Below are 21638 nucleotides of genomic sequence, written 5' to 3'. Positions count from 1 at the left end.
ATGATTTTTGGACTTCATACTATACTATATGTCTATTTTTAGTTATTTTGTACGTCATACTATACTGTATCGATTTTTATGATTTTAAACGTTATACTTAACCATGTAGATTTTTTAATTTTTGGACGTCATATCATACTGTGTCATTTTTTATGATTTGTGGAGGTCATAGCATACTATGTTGTTTTAATATGATTTTTGGACATCATCCTATACTATGCCATTCTTTTTGTTTTTTGTACCTCACACTAAACCATGTAATTTTTTATTATGTTTGGACATCATACTTTACTATGGCGTTGTTCATGATTTTTGGATGTCATACTATATTATGTCATTTTTTATGATTTTTTGATGTCATACAATGTAGATTTTTATGATTTTTGGATGTCATACTATATTATGTCATTTTTTTTGCCCGTCATACTGTACCACTGTTTCTCAAATGGGGGTACATGGATCACTAGGGGTACGTGGAGGTACTCCAGGGGGTAAGAGAGATTTTTAGAATATGTTATTCAAAATAATAGCAGTCATGCATAACTCCTTAATAATAATTATATTATAAGAAGTTCAATAAAAATACAAATCTAAGTTCATTAGTTGAATTTCATGCTCAATATTCAATTTTAACTAAGTGATGCTTATTAAGAATTCTTATGCATTAAGAATTGTATGATGGCAAAATATATAATTTACCATGAACTCCGTAATGTTTAAGATTAGTTTTTGTTCCAACATTTGAAATTTGAAAGCGTTTTTCAGTGTTTTTTTTTTTTTCAACCAAAAATATTTTGCACTTGTCAGATGATACTTGGATTAAAAAGTTTTCAAAGGGGATGCATTACAAAATGTTCGATACTATGATGTGTCTCAACATGGTATTTTATGTGTTTTTCAGCTGTTTTTTAGACATATCATACTTTGACATTTTTCGCCATCCTATGGTATGGCGTTTCAGTCATTTTTTCATTACCTTTTGGTAGGTTTTTGGACATTCTATAATATGAAGTGTGTCGACATGCTATTCAGCTGTTTTTTGGACACGTTATATTTTTATATTTTTTCCATAATATAGTATGCCTTTTTCAGTTCTTATTTCAATCTGCTATGTTAGGATGTCTTTGGCTGTTTTTTTTTCAACATTGTATACTCTTAACGTGTCTCAAAATGTTATTTTATGTGGTTTTCAGCTGTTTTGTGGACATGTCATATTTTGACAATTTTCAGTTTTTCAGTCATTTTTTAGACATGCTACATTATGTTTTTAGACATTTTTCAACATTGTATATTTTGACGTGTCTCAAAATGCTAATACTTTTCAGCTGTTAGTCAGTCAGTCATATTTTGACATTTTTCACAACACTATGGTATGACACTGCTATGCTATGACGTATTTGGCTGTTTTTCAACATTCTATACTATGACATGTTTCAGAATGCTATTTAATGTGGTTTTCAGCTCAGCCCAAAAAGGTCATATTTTGACATGTTTTGGCATACTAAACAATAATGTTTTTTGGTCATTTTTTCAACATGCTATATTATAATGTCTTTGGTGAAAAAAACCCTTCCAAAAAGTCAGTATTTTGAGCATTTTGAGCCAAAGTAAAGTATTGCAAAACAAGCCATACTATAGCACAGGAAAAATGGTCAAAAACGTCATCACTCAGAATGCTTTGAAAAGTCATGGGGCAACATATTTAGGTCATTTATAGTATAGCCCGATGAAGTAAAAGTCCAAAAAGTTGATATTTTTAGCGTTTTGAGCCAAAGCACAGAATGAGGAAAAATGTTCAAAAACGTCATCATTTAGAATACTTCAAAAAGTCATCGGGCAGCATTTTTAGGTCTTTTTAAGAATAGCCTGACGAAAAAAACGGTCCAAAAATTCAATATTTGGAGAAGTTAAAGTCTAAAAAGTCAATATTTTGAACGTTTTGTGCCAAAGTACAGTATTGCGAAAACATCCATACTATAGTACAGGGAAAATGGTCGAAAAAAGCGATTTCTCCAAATGTTAAAAAAGTCATAGTAGAGCATATTTAGGTCGTTCATAGTATAGCTTGATGAAAATCAACAATCCAAAAAGTCAATATTTTGAGCGTTTTGAGACAAAATACAAAATGGGGAAAAAAGCCATACTATAGCTCAGGGAAATATGGTCGAAAAATTCATCACTTGCTTTAAAAAGTCATATGACGGCATGTTTAGGTCGTTTATAGTATAGCCTGATGAATTAAAAGTCTAAAAAGTCAATATTTTGAGAGTTTTGAGCCAAAGTACAGTATTGCAGAAAAAGCCATTCTATAGCACAGGGAAAAATAGTCAAAAACGTCATCACTCAGAATGCTTTAAAAAGTCATATTACAGCATGTTTAACTCATTTATAGAAAAGCCTGATCAATAAACTGTCCAAAAAGTCAATATTTTGAGCGTTTCGAGCAAAAGTACAGTATGGCAAAAAAAATCAATAGTATAGCACAGGGAAAATGGACAAAGAAGTCATCGCTCCAAATGTTAAAAAAGTCATAGTAGAGCATGTTTAGGCAGTTCATAGTATAGCTTGATGAATAGAATGTCCAAAAAGTGAATATTTTGGGAATTTTGAGCCAAAGTACAGAATGGGGAAAAAAGTCATAATATAGCTCAGGGAAAATTGTGAAAAAAGTCAATTCTCAGAATGCTTTCAAAAGTCATAGGACAGCATGTTTAGGTTGTTTTTAGTATAGCCTGATGAATAAACTGTCCAAAAAGTCAATATTTTGAGAGTTTTGAGCTAAAAACGTGATGGGGAAAAAAGCCATACCACAGCACAGAGAAAAATGGTAAAAAAAATTATCACACAGAATGCTTAAAAAAGTCATGATACAGCATGTTTAGGTCTTTTTTAGTATAGACTGATGAATAAAATGCCCAAAAAGTCAATATTTTGAGCGTTTTGAGCCAAAATACAAAGTGGTGAAAAAGGCCATACTATAGCTCAGGGAAAAATGGACAAAAAAGTCATCACTCAGAATGCTTTCAAAAGTTATAGGACAGCATGTTTAAGTTGTTTTTAATAGAGCCTGATGAGTCAAATCTCCAAAAAGTCAATATTTTGAGCGTTTTGAGCAAAAATACAAAATGGGGAAAAAAGCCATACTATAGCTCAGGGAATAATGGTCAAATATGTCATCACTCAGAATGCTTTAAAAAGTCATAGGATAGTTTGTTTCAGTCGATTATATTATAGCCTGATGAATAAACTGTCCAAAAAGTCAATATTTTGAGCGTTTTGAGCCAAAATGCAAAATGGGGAAAAAAGCCATGCGATAGCACAGGGAAAAATGGTCAAAAAAGTCAATGCTCAGAAGGCTTAAAAAAGTCATGATACAGCATGTTTAGGTCCTTTTGAGTAATGCCTGATGAAAAAATGGTCCAAAAAGTCAATATTTTGATTGTTTTGAGCCAAAGTACAGAATGGGGAAAAAAGTCATACTATAGCTCAGGGAAAAATGGTCAAAAACGTCATCACTCAGAATGCTTAAAAAAGTCATGATACAGCATGTTTAGGTCTTTTTTAGTATAGCTTGATGAATAAACTGTCCAAAAAGTCAATATTTTGAGAGTTTTTAGCCAAAAACATGACGGGGAAAAAACCATACTATAGCACAGGGAAAAATGGTCAAAAAAGTCATCACTCAGAATGCTTAAAAAAGTCATAGGACAGCATGTTTAAGTTGTTTTTAGTAGAGCCTGATGAGTAAAATGTCGAAAAAGTCAATATTTTGAGCGTTTGGAGCCAAAGTACAGAATGGGGAAAAAAGCCATACTATAGCACAGGGAAAAATGGTCAAAAAAGTCACCACTCAGAATGCTTTAAAAAGTCATAGGATAGCTTGTTTCAGTCGATTATATTATAGCCTGATGAATAAACTGTCCAAAAAGTCAATATTTTGAGCGTTTTGAGCCAAAATGCAAAATGGGGAAAAAAGTCAACGCTCAGAATGCTTTCAAAAGTTATAGGACAGCATGTTTAAGTTGTTTTTAGTAGAGCCTGATGAGTAAAATCTCCAAAAAGTCAATATTTTGAGCGTTTTGAGCCAAAGTACAGAATGGGGAAAAAAGTCATACTATAGCTCAGGGAAAGTGGTCAAAAAAGTCATCACTCAGAATGCTTTCAAAAGTCATGGGGAAGCATCTTTAGGTCATTTATAGTATAGCCTGATGAATAAACTCTCCAAAAAGTCAATATTTTGAGCGTTTTGAGCCAAAGTACAGAATGGGGAAAAAAGTCATACTATAGCTCAGGGAAAAATTGTCAAAAAAGTCATCACTCAGAATGCTTAAAAAAGTCATGATACAGCATGTTTAGGTCTTTTTGAGTAATGCCTGATGAAAAAAAACGGTCCAAAAAGTCAATATTTTGATCGTTTTGAGCCAAAGTACAGAATGGGGAAAAAAGTCATACTATAGCTTAGGGGAAAATGGTCAAAAAAGTCAATGCTCAGAATGCTTTCAAAAGTCATAGGACAGCATGTTTAAGTTGTTTTTAGTAGAGCCTGATGAGTAAAATGTCGAAAAAGTCAATATTTTGAGCGTTTGGAGCCAAAGTACAGAATGGGGAAAAAAGCCATACTATAGCTCAGGGAAAAATGGTCAAAAAAGTCACCACTCAGAATGCTTTAAAAAGTCATAGGATAGCTTGTTTCAGTCGATTATATTATAGCCTGATGAATAAACTGTCCAAAAAGTCAATATTTTGAGCGTTTTGAGCCAAAATGCAAAATGGGGAAAAAAGTCAACGCTCAGAATGCTTTCAAAAGTTATAGGACAGCATGTTTAAGTTGTTTTTAGTAGAGCCTGATGAGTAAAATCTCCAAAAAGTCAATATTTTGAGAGTTTTGAGCCAAAGTACAGAATGGGGAAAAAAGTCATACTATAGCTCAGGGAAAGTGGTCAAAAAAGTCATCACTCAGAATGCTTTCAAAAGTCATGGGGAAGCATCTTTAGGTCATTTATAGTATAGCCTGATGAATAAACTCTCCAAAAAGTCAATATTTTGAGCGTTTTGAGCCAAAGTACAGAATGGGGAAAAAAGTCATACTATAGGTCAGGGAAAGTGGTCAAAAAAGTCATCACTCAGAATGCTTTCAAAAGTCATAGCACAGCATGTTTCAGTCGATTATATTATAGGCTGATGAATAAACTGTCCAAAAAGTCAATATTTTGATTTTTTTGAGCCAAAAACGTGACGGGGAAAAAAGCCATACTATAGCTCAGGGAAAAATTGTCAAAAAAGTCATCACTCAGAATGCTTAAAAAAGTCATGATACAGCATGTTTAGGTCTTTTTGAGTAATGCCTGATGAAAAAACGGTCCAAAAAGTCAATATTTTTTGCATTTTGAGCCAAAGTACAGAATGGGGAAAAAAGTCATACTATAGCTCAGAAAATGGTCAAAAAGTCAATGCTCAGAATGCTTAAAAAAGTCATGATACAGCATGTTTAGGTCTTTTTTAGTATAGCTTGATGAATAAACTGTCCAAAAAGTCAATATTTTGAGAGTTTTTAGCCAAAAACATGACGGGGAAAAAACCATACTATAGCACAGGGAAAAATGGTCAAAAAAGTCATCACTCAGAATGCTTTCAAAAGTCATGGGGAAGCATCTTTAGGTCATTTATAGTATAGCCTGATGAATAAACTCTCCAAAAAGTCAATATTTTGAGCGTTTTGAGCCAAAGTACAGAATGGGGAAAAAAGTCATACTATAGCTCAGGGAAAAATGGTCAAAAACGTCATCACTCAGAATGCTTAAAAAAGTCATGATACAGCATGTTTAGGTCTTTTTTAGTATAGCTTGATGAATAAACTGTCCAAAAAGTCAATATTTTGAGAGTTTTTAGCCAAAAACATGACGGGGAAAAAACCATACTATAGCACAGGGAAAAATGGTCAAAAAAGTCATCACTCAGAATGCTTAAAAAAGTCATATGACAGCATGTTTAAGTTGTTTTTAGTAGAGCCTGATGAGTAAAATATCCAAAAAGTCAATATTTTGATTGTTTTGAGCCAAAGTACAGAATGGGGAAAAAAGTCATACTATAGCTCAGGGGAAAATGGTCAAAAACGTCATCACTCAGAATGCTTTCAAAAGCCACATTACAGCATGTTTAGGTCATTTAAAGAAAAGCCTGATGAATAAACTGTCCAAAAAGTCAATATTTTGAGAGTTTTGAGCCAAAAACGTGATGGGGAAAAAAGCCATGCTATAGCACAGGAAAAATGGTCAAAAAAGCCATCACTCAGAATGCTTAAAAAAGTCATAGGACAGCATGTTTAAGTTGTTTTTAGTAGAGCCTGATGAGTAAAATATCCAAAAAGTCAATATTTTGATTGTTTTGAGCCAAAGTACAGAATGGTCAAAAAAGTCATACTATAGCTCAGGGAAAAATGGTCAAAAAAGTCAATGCTCAGAATGCTTTCAAAGGTCATAGGACAGCATGTTTAAGTTGTTTTTAGTAGAGCCTGATGAGTAAAATGTCGAAAAAGTCAATATTTTGAGCGTTTTGAGCCAAAGTACAGAATGGGGAAAAAAGTCATACTATAGCTCAGTGAAAGTGGTTAAAAAAGTCATCACTCAGAATGCTTTCAAAAGTCATAGGATAGCTTGTTTCAGTCGATTATATTATAGGCTGATGAATAAACTGTCCAAAAAGTCAATATTTTGATTGTTTTGAGCCAAAGTACAGAATGGGGAAAAAAGTCATACTATAGCTCAGGGGAAAATGGTCAAAAACGTCATCACTCAGAATGCTTTCAAAAGCCACATTACAGCATGTTTAGGTCATTTAAAGAAAAGCCTGATGAATAAACTGTCCAAAAAGTCAATATTTTTTGCATTTTGAGCCAAAGTACAGAATGGGGAAAAAAGTCATACTATAGCTCAGGGGAAAATGGTCAAAAACGTCAATACTCAGAATGCTTTCAAAAGTCATAGGACAGCATGTTTAAGTTGTTTTTAGTAGAGCCTGATGAGTAAAATGTCCAAAAAGTCAATATTTTGATCGTTTTGAGCCAAAAAACGTGACGGGGAAAAAAGCCATACTATAGCACAGGGAAAAATGGTCAAAAAAGTCATCACTCAGAATGCTTAAAAAAGTCATGATCCAGCATGTTTAGGTCTTTTTTTAGTGTAGCCTGATGAATAAACTGTCCAAAAAGTCAATATTTTGAGAGTTTTTAGCCAAAAACATGACGGGGAAAAAGCCATACTATAGCACAGGGAAAAATGGTCAAAAAGTCATCACTCAGAATGCTTAAAAAAGTCATGATACAGCATGTTTAGGTCTTTATGAGTAATGCCTGATGAAAAAACGGTCCAAAAAGTCAATATTTTTTGCATTTTGAGCCAAAGTACAGAATGGGGAAAAAAGTCATACAGGGAAAAATGGTCAAAAAAGTCAATGCTCAGAATGCTTTCAAAAGTCATAGGACAGCATGTTTAAGTTGTTTTTAGTAGAGCCTGATGAGTAAAATGTCCAAAAAGTCAATATTTTGAGCGTTTTGAGCCAAAGTACAGAATGGGGAAAAAAGTCATACTATAGCTTAGGGGAAAATGGTCAAAAAAGTCAATGCTCAGAATGCTTTCAAAAGTCATAGGGCAGCATGTTTAAGTTGTTTTTAGTAGAGCCTGATGAGTAAAATATCCAAAAAGTCAATATTTTGATTGATTTGAGCCAAAGTACAGAATGGGGAAAAAAGTCATACTATAGCTCAAGGGAAAATGGTCAAAAAAGTCAATGCTCAGAATGCTTTCAAAAGTTATAGGACGGCATGTTTAAGTTGTTTTTAGTAGAGCCTGATGAGTAAAATGTCCAAAAAGTCAATATTTTGAGCGTTTTGAGCAAAAATACAAAATGGGGAAAAAAGCCATACTGTAGCACAGGGAAAAATGGTCAAATATGTCATCACTCAGAATGTTTTAAAAGTCATGGGGAAGCATCTATAGGCCATTTATAGTATAGCCTAATGAATAAACTCTCCAAAAAGTCAATATTTTGAGCGTTTTGAGCCAAAGTACAGAATGGGGAAAAAAGTCATACTATAGCTCAGGGGAAAATGGTCAAAAACGTCAATACTCAGAATGCTTTCAAAAGTCATAGGACAGCATGTTTAAGTTGTTTTTAGTAGAGCCTGATGAGTAAAATGTCCAAAAAGTCAATATTTTGAGCGTTTTGAGCCAAAATACGAAATGGGGAAAAAAGCCATACTATAGCTCAGGGAAAAATGGTCAAAAAAGCCATCACTCAGAATGCTTAAAAAAGTCATGATACAGCATGTTTAGGTCTTTCTGAGTAATGCCTGATGAATAAACTGTCCAAAAAGTCAATATTTTGATTGTTTTGAGCCAAAGTACAGAATGGGGAAAAAAGCCATACTATAGCTCAGGGAAAAATGGTCAAAAAAGTCATCACTCAGAATGCTTTCAAAAGCCACATTACAGCATGTTTAGGTCATTTATAGAAAAGCCTGATGAATAAACTGTCCAAAAAGTCAATATTTTGATCGTTTTGAGCCAAAAACGTGACGGGGAAAAAAGCCATACTATAGCACAGGGAAAAATGGTCAAAAAAGTCATCACTCAGAATGCTTAAAAAAGTCATTATACAGCATGTTTAGGTCTTTATGAGTAATGCCTGATGAGAAAACGGTCCAAAAAGCCAATATTTTTTGCATTTTGAGCCAAAGTACAGAATGGGGAAAAAAGTCATACTATAGCTCAGGGGAAAATGGTCAAAAAAGTCAATGCTCAGAATGCTTTCAAAAGTCATAGGACAGCATGTTTAAGTTGTTTTTAGTAGAGCCTGATGAGTAAAATGTCCAAAAAGTCAATATTTTGAGCGTTTTGAGCAAAAATACAAAATGGGGAAAAAAGCCATACTGTAGCACAGGGAAAAATGGTCAAATATGTCATCACTCAGAATGCTTTAAAAAGTCATAGGACAGCATGTTTAGGTTGTTTATTATATAGCCTGATGAGTAAAATATCCAAAAAGTCAATATTTTGAGCGTTTTGAGCCAAAGTACAGAATGGGGAAAAAAGTCATACTATAGCTCAGTGAAAGTGGTCAAAAAAGTCATCACTCAGAATGCTTTCAAAAGTAATAGGATAGCTTGTTTCAGTCGATTATATTATAGGCTGATGAATAAACTGTCCAAAAAGTCAATATTTTGAGAGTTTTGAGCCAAAAACGTGACGGGGAAAAAAGCCATACTATAGCACAGGGAAAAATGGTCAAAAAAGCCATCACTCAGAATGCTTAAAAAAGTCATGATACAGCATGTTTAGGTCTTTCTGAGTAATGCCTGATGAAAAAACGGTCCAAAAAGTCAATATTTTGATTGTTTTGAGCCAAAGTACAGAATGGGGAAAAAAGTCATACTATAGCTCAGGGGAAAATGGTCAAAAACGTCATCACTCAGAATGCTTTCAAAAGCCACATTACAGCATGTTTAGGTCATTTATAGAAAAGCCTGATGAATAAACTGTCCAAAAGTCAATATTTTGATCGTTTTGAGCCAAAAACGTGACGGGGAAAAAAGCCATACTATAGCACAGGGAAAAATGGTCAAAAAAGTCATCACTCAGAATGCTTAAAAAAGTCATTATACAGCATGTTTAGATCTTTTTAGTAATGCCTGATGAAAAAACGGTCCAAAAAGCCAATATTTTTTGCATTTTGAGCCAAAGTACAGAATGGGGAAAAAAGTCATACTATAGCTCAGGGGAAAATGGTCAAAAAAGTCAATGCTCAGAATGCTTTCAAAAGTCATAGGACAGCATGTTTAAGTTGTTTTAGTAGAGTCTGATGAGTAAAATCTCCAAAAGTCAATATTTTGATTGTTTTGAGCCAAAGTACAGAATGGGGAAAAAGTCATACTATAGCTCAGGGAAAATGGTCAAAAAGTCAATGCTCAGAATGCTTTCCAAAGTTATAGGACAGCATGTTTAAGTTGTTTTAGTAGAGCCTGATGAGTAAAATCTCCAAAAAGTCAATATTTGGAGCGTTTTGAGCCAAAATACAAAATGGGGAAAAAGCCATACTATAGCTCAGGGAAAATGGTCAAATATGTCATCACTCAGAATGCTTTAAAAGTCATGGGGAAGCATCTTTAGGTCATTTATAGTATAGCCTGATGAATAAACTCTCCAAAAAGTCAATATTTTGAGTGTTTTGAGCCAAAGTACAGAATGGGGAAAAAAGTCATACTATAGCTCAGTGAAAGTGGTCAAAAAAGTCATCACTCAGAATGCTTTCAAAAGTAATAGGATAGCTTGTTTCAGTCGATTATATTATAGGCTGATGAATAAACTGTCCAAAAAGTCAATATTTTGAGAGTTTTGAGCCAAAAACGTGATGGGGAAAAAAGCCATACTATAGCACAGGGAAAATTGTCAAAAAAGTTATCACTCAGAATGCTTAAAAAAGTCATGATACAGCATGTTTAGGTCTTTTTGAGTAATGCCTGATGAAAAAAAACGGTCCAAAAAGTCAATATTTTGATCGTTTTGAGCCAAAGTACAGAATGGGGAAAAAAGTCATACTATAGCACAGAGAAAAATGGTCAAAAAAGTCAATGCTCAGAATGCTTTCAAAAGTCATAGGACAGCATGTTTAAGTTGTTTTTAGTAGAGCCTGATGAGTAAAATGTCCAAAAAGTCAATATTTGGAGCGTTTTGAGCCAAAATACAAAATGGGGAAAAAAGCCATACTATAGCTCAGGGAAAAATGGTCAAATATGTCATCACTCAGAATGCTTTAAAAAGTCATAGGACAGCATGTTTAGGTTGTTTATTATATAGCCTGATGAGTAAAATATCCAAAAAGTCAATATTTTGAGCGTTTTGAGCCAAAACGTGAATGGGGCAAAAGCCATACTATAGCACAGGGAAAAATGGTCAAAAAAGTCTTCACTCAGAATGCTTAAAAAAGTCATTATACAGCATGTTTAGATCTTTTTGAGTAATGCCTGATGAAAAAACGGTCCAAAAAGTCAATATTTTGATTGTTTTGAGCCAAAGTACAGAATGGGGAAAAAAGTCATACTATAGCTCAGGGGAAAATGGTCAAAAACGTCATCACTCAGAATGCTTTCAAAAGCCACATTACAGCATGTTTAGGTCATTTATAGAAAAGCCTGATGAATAAACTGTCCAAAAAGTCAATATTTTGAGAGTTTTGAGCCAAAAACGTGACGGGGAAAAAAGCCATACTATAGCACAGGGAAAAATGGTCAAAAAAGCCAATGCTCAGAATGCTTTCAAAAGTCATAGGACAGCATGTTTAAGTTGTTTTTAGTAGAGTCTGATGAGTAAAATCTCCAAAAAGTCAATATTTTGATTGTTTTGAGCCAAAGTACAGAATGGGGAAAAAAGTCATACTATAGCTCAGGGGAAAATGGTCAAAAAAGTCAATGCTCAGAATGCTTTCCAAAGTTATAGGACAGCATGTTTAAGTTGTTTTTAGTAGAGCCTGATGAGTAAAATCTCCAAAAAGTCAATATTTGGAGCGTTTTGAGCAAAAATACAAAATGGGGAAAAAAGCCATACTATAGCTCAGGGAAAATGGTCAAATATGTCATCACTCAGAATGCTTTAAAAGTCATGGGGAAGCATCTTCAGGTCATTTATAGTATAGCCTGATGAATAAAATGTCCAAAAAGTCAATAATTTGAGCGTTTTGAGCCAAAGTACAGAATGGGGAAAAAAGTCATACTATAGCTCAGTGAAAGTGGTCAAAAAAGTCATCACTCAGAATGCTTTCAAAAGTAATAGGACAGCATGTTTCAGTCGATTATATTATAGGCTGATGAATAAACTGTCCAAAAAGTCAATATTTTGAGAGTTTTGAGCCAAAAACGTGATGGGGAAAAAAGCCATACTATAGCACAGGGAAAATTGTCAAAAAAGTTATCACTCAGAATGCTTAAAAAAGTCATGATACAGCATGTTTAGGTCTTTTTGAGTAATGCCTGATGAAAAAAAACGGTCCAAAAGTCAATATTTTGATCGCTTTGAGCCAAAGTACAGAATGGGGAAAAAAGTCATACTATAGCATAGGGGAAAATGGTCAAAAAAGTCAATGCTCAGAATGCTTTCAAAAGTCATAGGACAGCATGTTTAAGTTGTTTTTAGTAGAGCCTGATGAGTAAAATGTCCAAAAAGTCAATATTTGGAGCGTTTTGAGCCAAAATACAAAATGGGGGAAAAAGCCATACTATAGCTCAGGGAAAATGGTCAAAAATGTCATCACTCAGAATGCTTTAAAAAGTCATAGGACAGCATGTTTAGGTTGTTTATTATATAGCCTGATGAGTAAAATATCCAAAAAGTCAATATTTTGAGCGTTTTGAGCCAAAAACGTGATGGGGAAAAAAGCCATACTATAGCACAGGGAAAAATGGTCAAAAAAGTCATCACTCAGAATGCTTAAAAAAGTCATTATACAGCATGTTTAGATCTTTTTGAGTAATGCCTGATGAGAAAACGGTCCAAAAAGCCAATATTTTTTGCATTTTGAGCCAAAGTACAGAATGGGGAAAAAAGTCATACTATAGCTCAGGGGAAAATGGTCAAAAAAGTCAATGCTCAGAATGCTTTCAAAAGTCATAGGACAGCATGTTTAAGTTGTTTTTAGTAGAGCCTGATGAGTAAAATCTCCAAAAAGTCAATATTTTGATTGTTTTGAGCCAAAGTACAGAATGGGGAAAAAAGTCATACTATAGCTCAGGGAAAAATGGTCAAATATGTCATCACTCAGAATGCTTTAAAAAGTCATAGGACAGCATGTTTAGGTTGTTTATTATAGAGCCTGATGAAGTTAAAGTCTGAAAAGTCAATAGTTTGAGTGTTTCGAGCCAAAGTACAGAATGGAGAAAAAAGTCATACTATAGCTCAGGGAAAAATGGTCAAATATGTCATCACTCAGAATGCTTTAAAAGTCATGGGGAAGCATCTTTAGGTCATTTATAGTATAGCCTGATGAATAAAATGTCCAAAAAGTCAATATTTTGAGCGTTTTGAGCCAAAGTACAGAATGGGGAAAAAAGTCATACTATAGCTCAGTGAAAGTGGTCAAAAAAGTCATCACTCAGAATGCTTTCAAAAGTCATGATACAGCATGTTTAGGTCTTTTTGAGTAATGCCTGATGAATAAACTGTCCAAAAAGTCAATATTTTGATCGTTTTGAGCCAAAGTACAGAATGGGGAAAAAAGTCATACTATAGCACAGGGAAAAATGGTCAAAAAAGTCAATGCTCAGAATGCTTTCAAAAGTCATAGGACAGCATGTTTAAGTTGTTTTTAGTAGAGCCTGATGAGTAAAATGTCCAAAAAGTCAATATTTGGAGCGTTTTGAGCCAAAATACAAAATGGGGAAAAAAGCCATACTATAGCTCAGGGAAAAATGGTCAAATATGTCATCACTCAGAATGCTTTAAAAAGTCATAGGACAGCATGTTTAGGTTGTTTATTATATAGCCTGATGAGTAAAATATCCAAAAAGTCAATATTTTGAGCGTTTTGAGCCAAAGTACAGAATGGGGAAAAAAGTCATACTATAGCTCAGTGAAAGTGGTCAAAAAAGTCATCACTCAGAATGCTTTCAAAAGTAATAGGATAGCTTGTTTCAGTCGATTATATTATAGGCTGATGAATAAACTGTCCAAAAAGTCAATATTTTGATCGTTTTGAGCCAAAGTACAGAATGGGGAAAAAAGTCATACTATAGCACAGGGAAAAATGGTCAAAAGTCATCACTCAGAATGCTTAAAAAAGTCATTATACAGCATGTTTAGATCTTTTTGAGTAATGCCTGATGAGAAAACGGTCCAAAAAGCCAATATTTTTTGCATTTTGAGCCAAAGTACAGAATGGGGAAAAAAGTCATACTATAGCTCAGGGGAAAATGGTCAAAAAAGCCATCACTCAGAATGCTTAAAAAAGTCATGATACAGCATGTTTAGATCTTTTTGAGTAATGCCTGATGAGAAAACGGTCCAAAAAGCCAATATTTTTTGCATTTTGAGCCAAAGTACAGAATGGGGAAAAAGTCATACTATAGCTCAGGGAAAAATGGTCAAAAAAGTCAATGCTCAGAATGCTTTCAAAAGTCATAGGACAGCATGTTTAAGTTGTTTTTAGTAGAGTCTGATGAGTAAAATCTCCAAAAAGTCAATATTTTGATTGTTTTGAGCCAAAGTACAGAATGGGGAAAAAAGTCATACTATAGCTCAGGGGAAAATGGTCAAAAAAGTCAATGCTCAGAATGCTTTCCAAAGTTATAGGACAGCATGTTTAAGTTGTTTTTAGTAGAGCCTGATGAGTAAAATCTCCAAAAAGTCAATATTTGGAGCGTTTTGAGCAAAAATACAAAATGGGGAAAAAAGCCATACTATAGCTCAGGGAAAATGGTCAAATATGTCATCACTCAGAATGCTTTAAAAGTCATGGGGAAGCATCTTCAGGTCATTTATAGTATAGCCTGATGAATAAAATGTCCAAAAAGTCAATAATTTGAGCGTTTTGAGCCAAAGTACAGAATGGGGAAAAAAGTCATACTATAGCTCAGTGAAAGTGGTCAAAAAAGTCATCACTCAGAATGCTTTCAAAAGTAATAGGACAGCATGTTTCAGTCGATTATATTATAGGCTGATGAATAAACTGTCCAAAAGTCAATATTTTGAGAGTTTTGAGCCAAAAAGCGTGATGGGGAAAAAGCCATACTATAGCACAGGGAAAATTGTCAAAAAAGTTATCACTCAGAATGCTTAAAAAAGTCATGATACAGCATGTTTAGGTCTTTTTGAGTAATGCCTGATGAAAAAAAACGGTCCAAAAAGTCAATATTTTGATCGTTTTGAGCCAAAGTACAGAATGGGAAAAAAGTCATACTATAGCTCAGGGAAAAATGGTCAAATATGTCATCACTCAGAATGCTTTAAAAAGTCATAGGACAGCATGTTTAGGTTGTTTATTATATAGCCTGATGAGTAAAATATCCAAAAAGTCAATATTTTAAGAGTTTTTAGCCAAAAACATGATGGGGAAAAAACCATACTATAGCACAGGGAAAAACGGTCAAAAAAGTCATCACTCAGAATGCTTAAAAAAGTCATGATCCAGCATGTTTAGGTCTTTTGAGTAATGCCTGATGAAAACGGTCCAAAAAGTCAATATTTTGATTGTTTTGAGCCAAAGTACAGAATGGGGAAAAAGTCATACTATAGCTCAGGGAAAATGGTCAAAAAGTCATCACTCAGAATGCTTTCAAAAGCCACATTACAGCATGTTTAGGTCATTTATAGAAAAGCCTGATGAATAAACTGTCCAAAAAGTCAATATTTTGAGAGTTTTGAGCCAAAAACGTGACGGGGAAAAAAGCCATACTATAGCACAGGGAAAATGGTCAAAAAAGCCAATGCTCAGAATGCTTTCAAAAGTCATAGGACAGCATGTTTAAGTTGTTTTTAGTAGAGTCTGATGAGTAAAATCTCCAAAAAGTCAATATTTTGATTGTTTTGAGCCAAAGTACAGAATGGGGAAAAAAGTCATACTATAGCTCAGGGGAAAATGGTCAAAAAAGTCAATGCTCAGAATGCTTTCCAAAGTTATAGGACAGCATGTTTAAGTTGTTTTAGTAGAGCCTGATGAGTAAAATCTCCAAAAGTCAATATTTGGAGCGTTTTGAGCAAAAATACAAAATGGGGAAAAAAGCCATACTATAGCTCAGGGAAAATGGTCAAATATGTCATCACTCAGAATGCTTTAAAAGTCATGGGGAAGCATCTTCAGGTCATTTATAGTATAGCCTGATGAATAAAATGTCCAAAAGTCAATAATTTGAGCGTTTTGAGCCAAAGTACAGAATGGGGAAAAAAGTCATACTATAGCTCAGTGAAAGTGGTCAAAAAAGTCATCACTCAGAATGCTTTCAAAAGTAATAGGACAGCATGTTTCAGTCGATTATATTATAGGCTGATGAATAAACTGTCCAAAAAGTCAATATTTTGAGAGTTTTGAGCCAAAAACGTGCTGGGGAAAAAGCCATACTATAGCACAGGAAAATTGTCAAAAAAGTTATCACTCAGAATGCTTAAAAAAGTCATGATACAGCATGTTTAGGTCTTTTTGAGTAATGCCTGATGAAAAAAAACGGTCCAAAAAGTCAATATTTTGATCGTTTTGAGCCAAAGTACAGAATGGGGAAAAAAGTCATACTATAGCACAGGGAAAAATGGTCAAAAGTCAATGCTCAGAATGCTTTCAAAAGTCATAGGACAGCATGTTTAAGTTGTTTTTAGTAGAGCCTGATGAGTAAAATGTCCAAAAAGTCAATATTTGGAGCGTTTTGAGCCAAAATACAAAATGGGGAAAAAGCCATACTATAGCTCAGGGAAAAATGGTCAAATATGTCATCACTCAGAATGCTTTAAAAAGTCATAGGACAGCATGTTTAGGTTGTTTATTATATAGCCTGATGAGTAAAATATCCAAAAAGTCAATATTTTGAGCGTTTTGAGCCAAAAACGTGACGGGGCAAAAAGCCATACTATAGCACAGGGAAAAATGGTCAAAAAAGTCATCACTCAGAATGCTTAAAAAAGTCATTATACAGCATGTTTAGATCTTTTTGAGTAATGCCTGATGAGAAAACGGTCCAAAAAGCCAATATTTTTTGCATTTTGAGCCAAAGTACAGAATGGGGAAAAAAGTCATACTATAGCTCAGGGGAAAATGGTCAAAAAAGTCAATGCTCAGAATGCTTTCAAAAGTCATAGGACAGCATGTTTAAGTTGTTTTTAGTAGAGCCTGATGAGTAAAATCTCCAAAATTCAATATTTTGATTGTTTTGAGCCAAAGTACAGAATGGGGAAAAAAGTCATACTATAGCTCAGGGAAAAATGGTCAAATATGTCATCACTCAGAATGCTTTAAATAGTCATAGGACAGCATGTTTAGGTTGTTTATTATAGAGCCTGATGAAGTTAAAGTCTGAAAAGTCAATAGTTTGAGTGTTTCGAGCCAAAGTACAGAATGGAGAAAAAAGTCATACTATAGCGCAGGGAAAAATGGTCAAATATGTCATCACTCAGAATGCTTTAAAAGTCATGGGGAAGCATCTTTAGGTCATTTATAGTATAGCCTGATGAATAAAATGTCCAAAAAGTCAATATTTTGAGCGTTTTGAGCCAAAGTACAGAATGGGGAAAAAAGTCATACTATAGCTCAGTGAAAGTGGTCAAAAAAGTCATCACTCAGAATGCTTTCAAAAGTCATGATACAGCATGTTTAGGTCTTTTTGAGTAATGCCTGATGAAAAAAAACGGTCCAAAAAGTCAATATTTTGATCGTTTTGAGCCAAAGTACAGAATGGGGAAAAAAGTCATACTATAGCACAGGGAAAAATGGTCAAAAAAGTCAATGCTCAGAATGCTTTCAAAAGTCATAGGACAGCATGTTTAAGTTGTTTTAGTAGAGCCTGATGAGTAAAATGTCCAAAAGTCAATATTTGGAGCGTTTTGAGCCAAAATACAAAATGGGGGAAAAAGCCATACTATAGCTCAGGGAAAAATGGTCAAATATGTCATCACTCAGAATGCTTTAAAAAGTCATAGGACAGCATGTTTAGGTTGTTTATTATATAGCCTGATGAGTAAAATATCCAAAAAGTCAATATTTTGAGCGTTTTGAGCCAAAGTACAGAATGGGGAAAAAAGTCATACTATAGCTCAGTGAAAGTGGTCAAAAAAGTCATCACTCAGAATGCTTTCAAAAGTAATAGGATAGCTTGTTTCAGTCGATTATATTATAGGCTGATGAATAAACTGTCCAAAAAGTCAATATTTTGATCGTTTGAGCCAAAACAGAATGGGGAAAAAAGCCATACTATAGCACAGGGAAAAATGGTCAAAAAAGTCATCACTCAGAATGCTTAAAAAAGTCATTATACAGCATGTTTAGATCTTTTTGAGTAATGCCTGATGAGAAAACGGTCCAAAAAGCCAATATTTTTTGCATTTTGAGCCAAAGTACAGAATGGGGAAAAAAGTCATACTATAGCTCAGGGAAAATGGTCAAAAAAGCCATCACTCAGAATGCTTAAAAAAGTCATGATACAGCATGTTTAGATCTTTTTGAGTAATGCCTGATGAGAAAACGGTCCAAAAAGCCAATATTTTTTGCATTTTGAGCCAAAGTACAGAATGGGGAAAAAAGTCATACTATAGCTCAGGGGAAAATGGTCAAAAAAGTCAATGCTCAGAATGCTTTCAAAAGTCATAGGACAGCATGTTTAAGTTGTTTTTAGTAGAGTCTGATGAGTAAAATCTCCAAAAAGTCAATATTTTGATTGTTTTGAGCCAAAGTACAGAATGGGAAAAAAGTCATACTATAGCTCAGGGAAAATGGTCAAAAAGTCAATGCTCAGAATGCTTTCCAAAGTTATAGGACAGCATGTTTAAGTTGTTTTTAGTAGAGCCTGATGAGTAAAATCTCCAAAAAGTCAATATTTGGAGCGTTTTGAGCAAAAATACAAAATGGGGAAAAAAGCCATACTATAGCTCAGGGAAAATGGTCAAATATGTCATCACTCAGAATGCTTTAAAAGTCATGGGGAAGCATCTTCAGGTCATTTATAGTATAGCCTGATGAATAAAATGTCCAAAAAGTCAATAATTTGAGCGTTTTGAGCCAAAGTACAGAATGGGGAAAAAAGTCATACTATAGCTCAGTGAAAGTGGTCAAAAAAGTCATCACTCAGAATGCTTTCAAAAGTAATAGGACAGCATGTTTCAGTCGATTATATTATAGGCTGATGAATAAACTGTCCAAAAAGTCAATATTTTGAGAGTTTTGAGCCAAAAACGTGATGGGGAAAAAAGCCATACTATAGCACAGGGAAAATTGTCAAAAAAGTTATCACTCAGAATGCTTAAAAAAGTCATGATACAGCATGTTTAGGTCTTTTTGAGTAATGCCTGATGAAAAAAAACGGTCCAAAAAGTCAATATTTTGATCGTTTTGAGCCAAAGTACAGAATGGGGAAAAAAGTCATACTATAGCACAGAGAAAAATGGTCAAAAAAGTCAATGCTCAGAATGCTTTCAAAAGTCATAGGACAGCATGTTTAAGTTGTTTTTAGTAGAGCCTGATGAGTAAAATGTCCAAAAAGTCAATATTTGGAGCGTTTTGAGCCAAAATACAAAATGGGGGAAAAAGCCATACTATAGCTCAGGGAAAAATGGTCAAATATGTCATCACTCAGAATGCTTTAAAAAGTCATAGGACAGCATGTTTAGGTTGTTTATTATATAGCCTGATGAGTAAAATATCCAAAAAGTCAATATTTTGAGCGTTTTGAGCCAAAGTACAGAATGGGGAAAAAAGTCATACTATAGCTCAGTGAAAGTGGTCAAAAAAGTCATCACTCAGAATGCTTTCAAAAGTAATAGGATAGCTTGTTTCAGTCGATTATATTATAGGCTGATGAATAAACTGTCCAAAAAGTCAATATTTTGAGAGTTTTGAGCCAAAAACGTGACGGGGAAAAAAGCCATACTATAGCACAGGGAAAAATGGTCAAAAAAGCCATCACTCAGAATGCTTAAAAAAGTCATGATACAGCATGTTTAGGTCTTTCTGAGTAATGCCTGATGAAAAAACGGTCCAAAAAGTCAATATTTTGATTGTTTTGAGCCAAAGTACAGAATGGGGAAAAAAGTCATACTATAGCTCAGGGGAAAATGGTCAAAAACGTCATCACTCAGAATGCTTTCAAAAGCCACATTACAGCATGTTTAGGTCATTTATAGAAAAGCCTGATGAATAAACTGTCCAAAAAGTCAATATTTTGATCGTTTTGAGCCAAAAACGTGACGGGGAAAAAAGCCATACTATAGCACAGGGAAAAATGGTCAAAAAAGTCATCACTCAGAATGCTTAAAAAAGTCATTATACAGCATGTTTAGATCTTTTTGAGTAATGCCTGATGAGAAAACGGTCCAAAAAGCCAATATTTTTTGCATTTTGAGCCAAAGTACAGAATGGGGAAAAAAGTCATACTATAGCTCAGGGGAAAATGGTCAAAAAAGTCAATGCTCAGAATGCTTTCAAAAGTCATAGGACAGCATGTTTAAGTTGTTTTTAGTAGAGCCTGATGAGTAAAATGTCCAAAAAGTCAATATTTGGAGCGTTTTGAGCCAAAATACAAAATGGGGGAAAAAGCCATACTATAGCTCAGGGAAAAATGGTCAAATATGTCATCACTCAGAATGCTTTAAAAAGTCATAGGACAGCATGTTTAGGTTGTTTATTATATAGCCTGATGAGTAAAATATCCAAAAAGTCAATATTTTGAGCGTTTTGAGCCAAAGTACAGAATGGGGAAAAAAGTCATACTATAGCTCAGTGAAAGTGGTCAAAAAAGTCATCACTCAGAATGCTTTCAAAAGTAATAGGATAGCTTGTTTCAGTCGATTATATTATAGGCTGATGAATAAACTGTCCAAAAAGTCAATATTTTGATCGTTTTGAGCCAAAAACGTGACGGGGAAAAAAGCCATACTATAGCACAGGGAAAAATGGTCAAAAAAGCTATCACTCAGAATGCTTAAAAAAGTCATGATACAGCATGTTTAGGTCTTTCTGAGTAATGCCTGATGAAAAAACGGTCCAAAAAGTCAATATTTTGATTGTTTTGAGCCAAAGTACAGAATGGGGAAAAAAGTCATACTATAGCTCAGGGGAAAATGGTCAAAAACGTCATCACTCAGAATGCTTTCAAAAGCCACATTACAGCATGTTTAGGTCATTTATAGAAAAGCCTGATGAATAAACTGTCCAAAAAGTCAATATTTTGATCGTTTTGAGCCAAAAACGTGACGGGGCAAAAAGCCATACTATAGCACAGGGAAAAATGGTCAAAAAAGTCATCACTCAGAATGCTTAAAAAAGTCATTATACAGCATGTTTAGATCTTTTTGAGTAATGCCTGATGAGAAAACGGTCCAAAAAGCCAATATTTTTTGCATTTTGAGCCAAAGTACAGAATGGGGAAAAAAGTCATACTATAGCTCAGGGGAAAATGGTCAAAAAAGTCAATGCTCAGAATGCTTTCAAAAGTCATAGGACAGCATGTTTAAGTTGTTTTTAGTAGTGTCTGATGAGTAAAATCTCCAAAAAGTCAATATTTTGATTGTTTTGAGCCAAAGTACAGAATGGGGAAAAAAGTCATACTATAGCTCAGGGGAAAATGGTCAAAAAAGTCAATGCTCAGAATGCTTTCCAAAGTTATAGGACAGCATGTTTAAGTTGTTTTTAGTAGAGCCTGATGAGTAAAATCTCCAAAAAGTCAATATTTGGAGCGTTTTGAGCAAAAATACAAAATGGGGAAAAAAGCCATACTATAGCTCAGGGAAAATGGTCAAATATGTCATCACTCAGAATGCTTTAAAAAGTCATGGGGAAGCATCTTCAGGTCATTTATAGTATAGCCTGATGAATAAAATGTCCAAAAAGTCAATAATTTGAGCGTTTTGAGCCAAAGTACAGAATGGGGAAAAAAGTCATACTATAGCTCAGTGAAAGTGGTC

General features: G+C 34.2%; 1 protein-coding gene across 1 annotated transcript in view; it reads left to right on the top strand.

Annotated features, from left to right (window-relative positions):
- LOC121957626 (CMP-N-acetylneuraminate-beta-galactosamide-alpha-2,3-sialyltransferase 1-like) overlaps positions 1-21638 on the top strand; it is a 49035-nt gene that overhangs the window by 7679 nt on the left and 19718 nt on the right. The gene's annotated exons all lie outside the window — the stretch shown is intronic.

Source organism: Plectropomus leopardus, chromosome 17 (genome assembly GCF_026936395.1).
Source record: "Plectropomus leopardus strain MGB_pleo_1.0 chromosome 17, ASM2693639v1, whole genome shotgun sequence".
NCBI lineage: Eukaryota > Metazoa > Chordata > Actinopteri > Perciformes > Serranidae > Plectropomus > Plectropomus leopardus.
The sequence above is the reverse complement of the archived record's forward strand: the minus strand, read 5'-3'. Positions and strand labels throughout refer to the sequence as shown.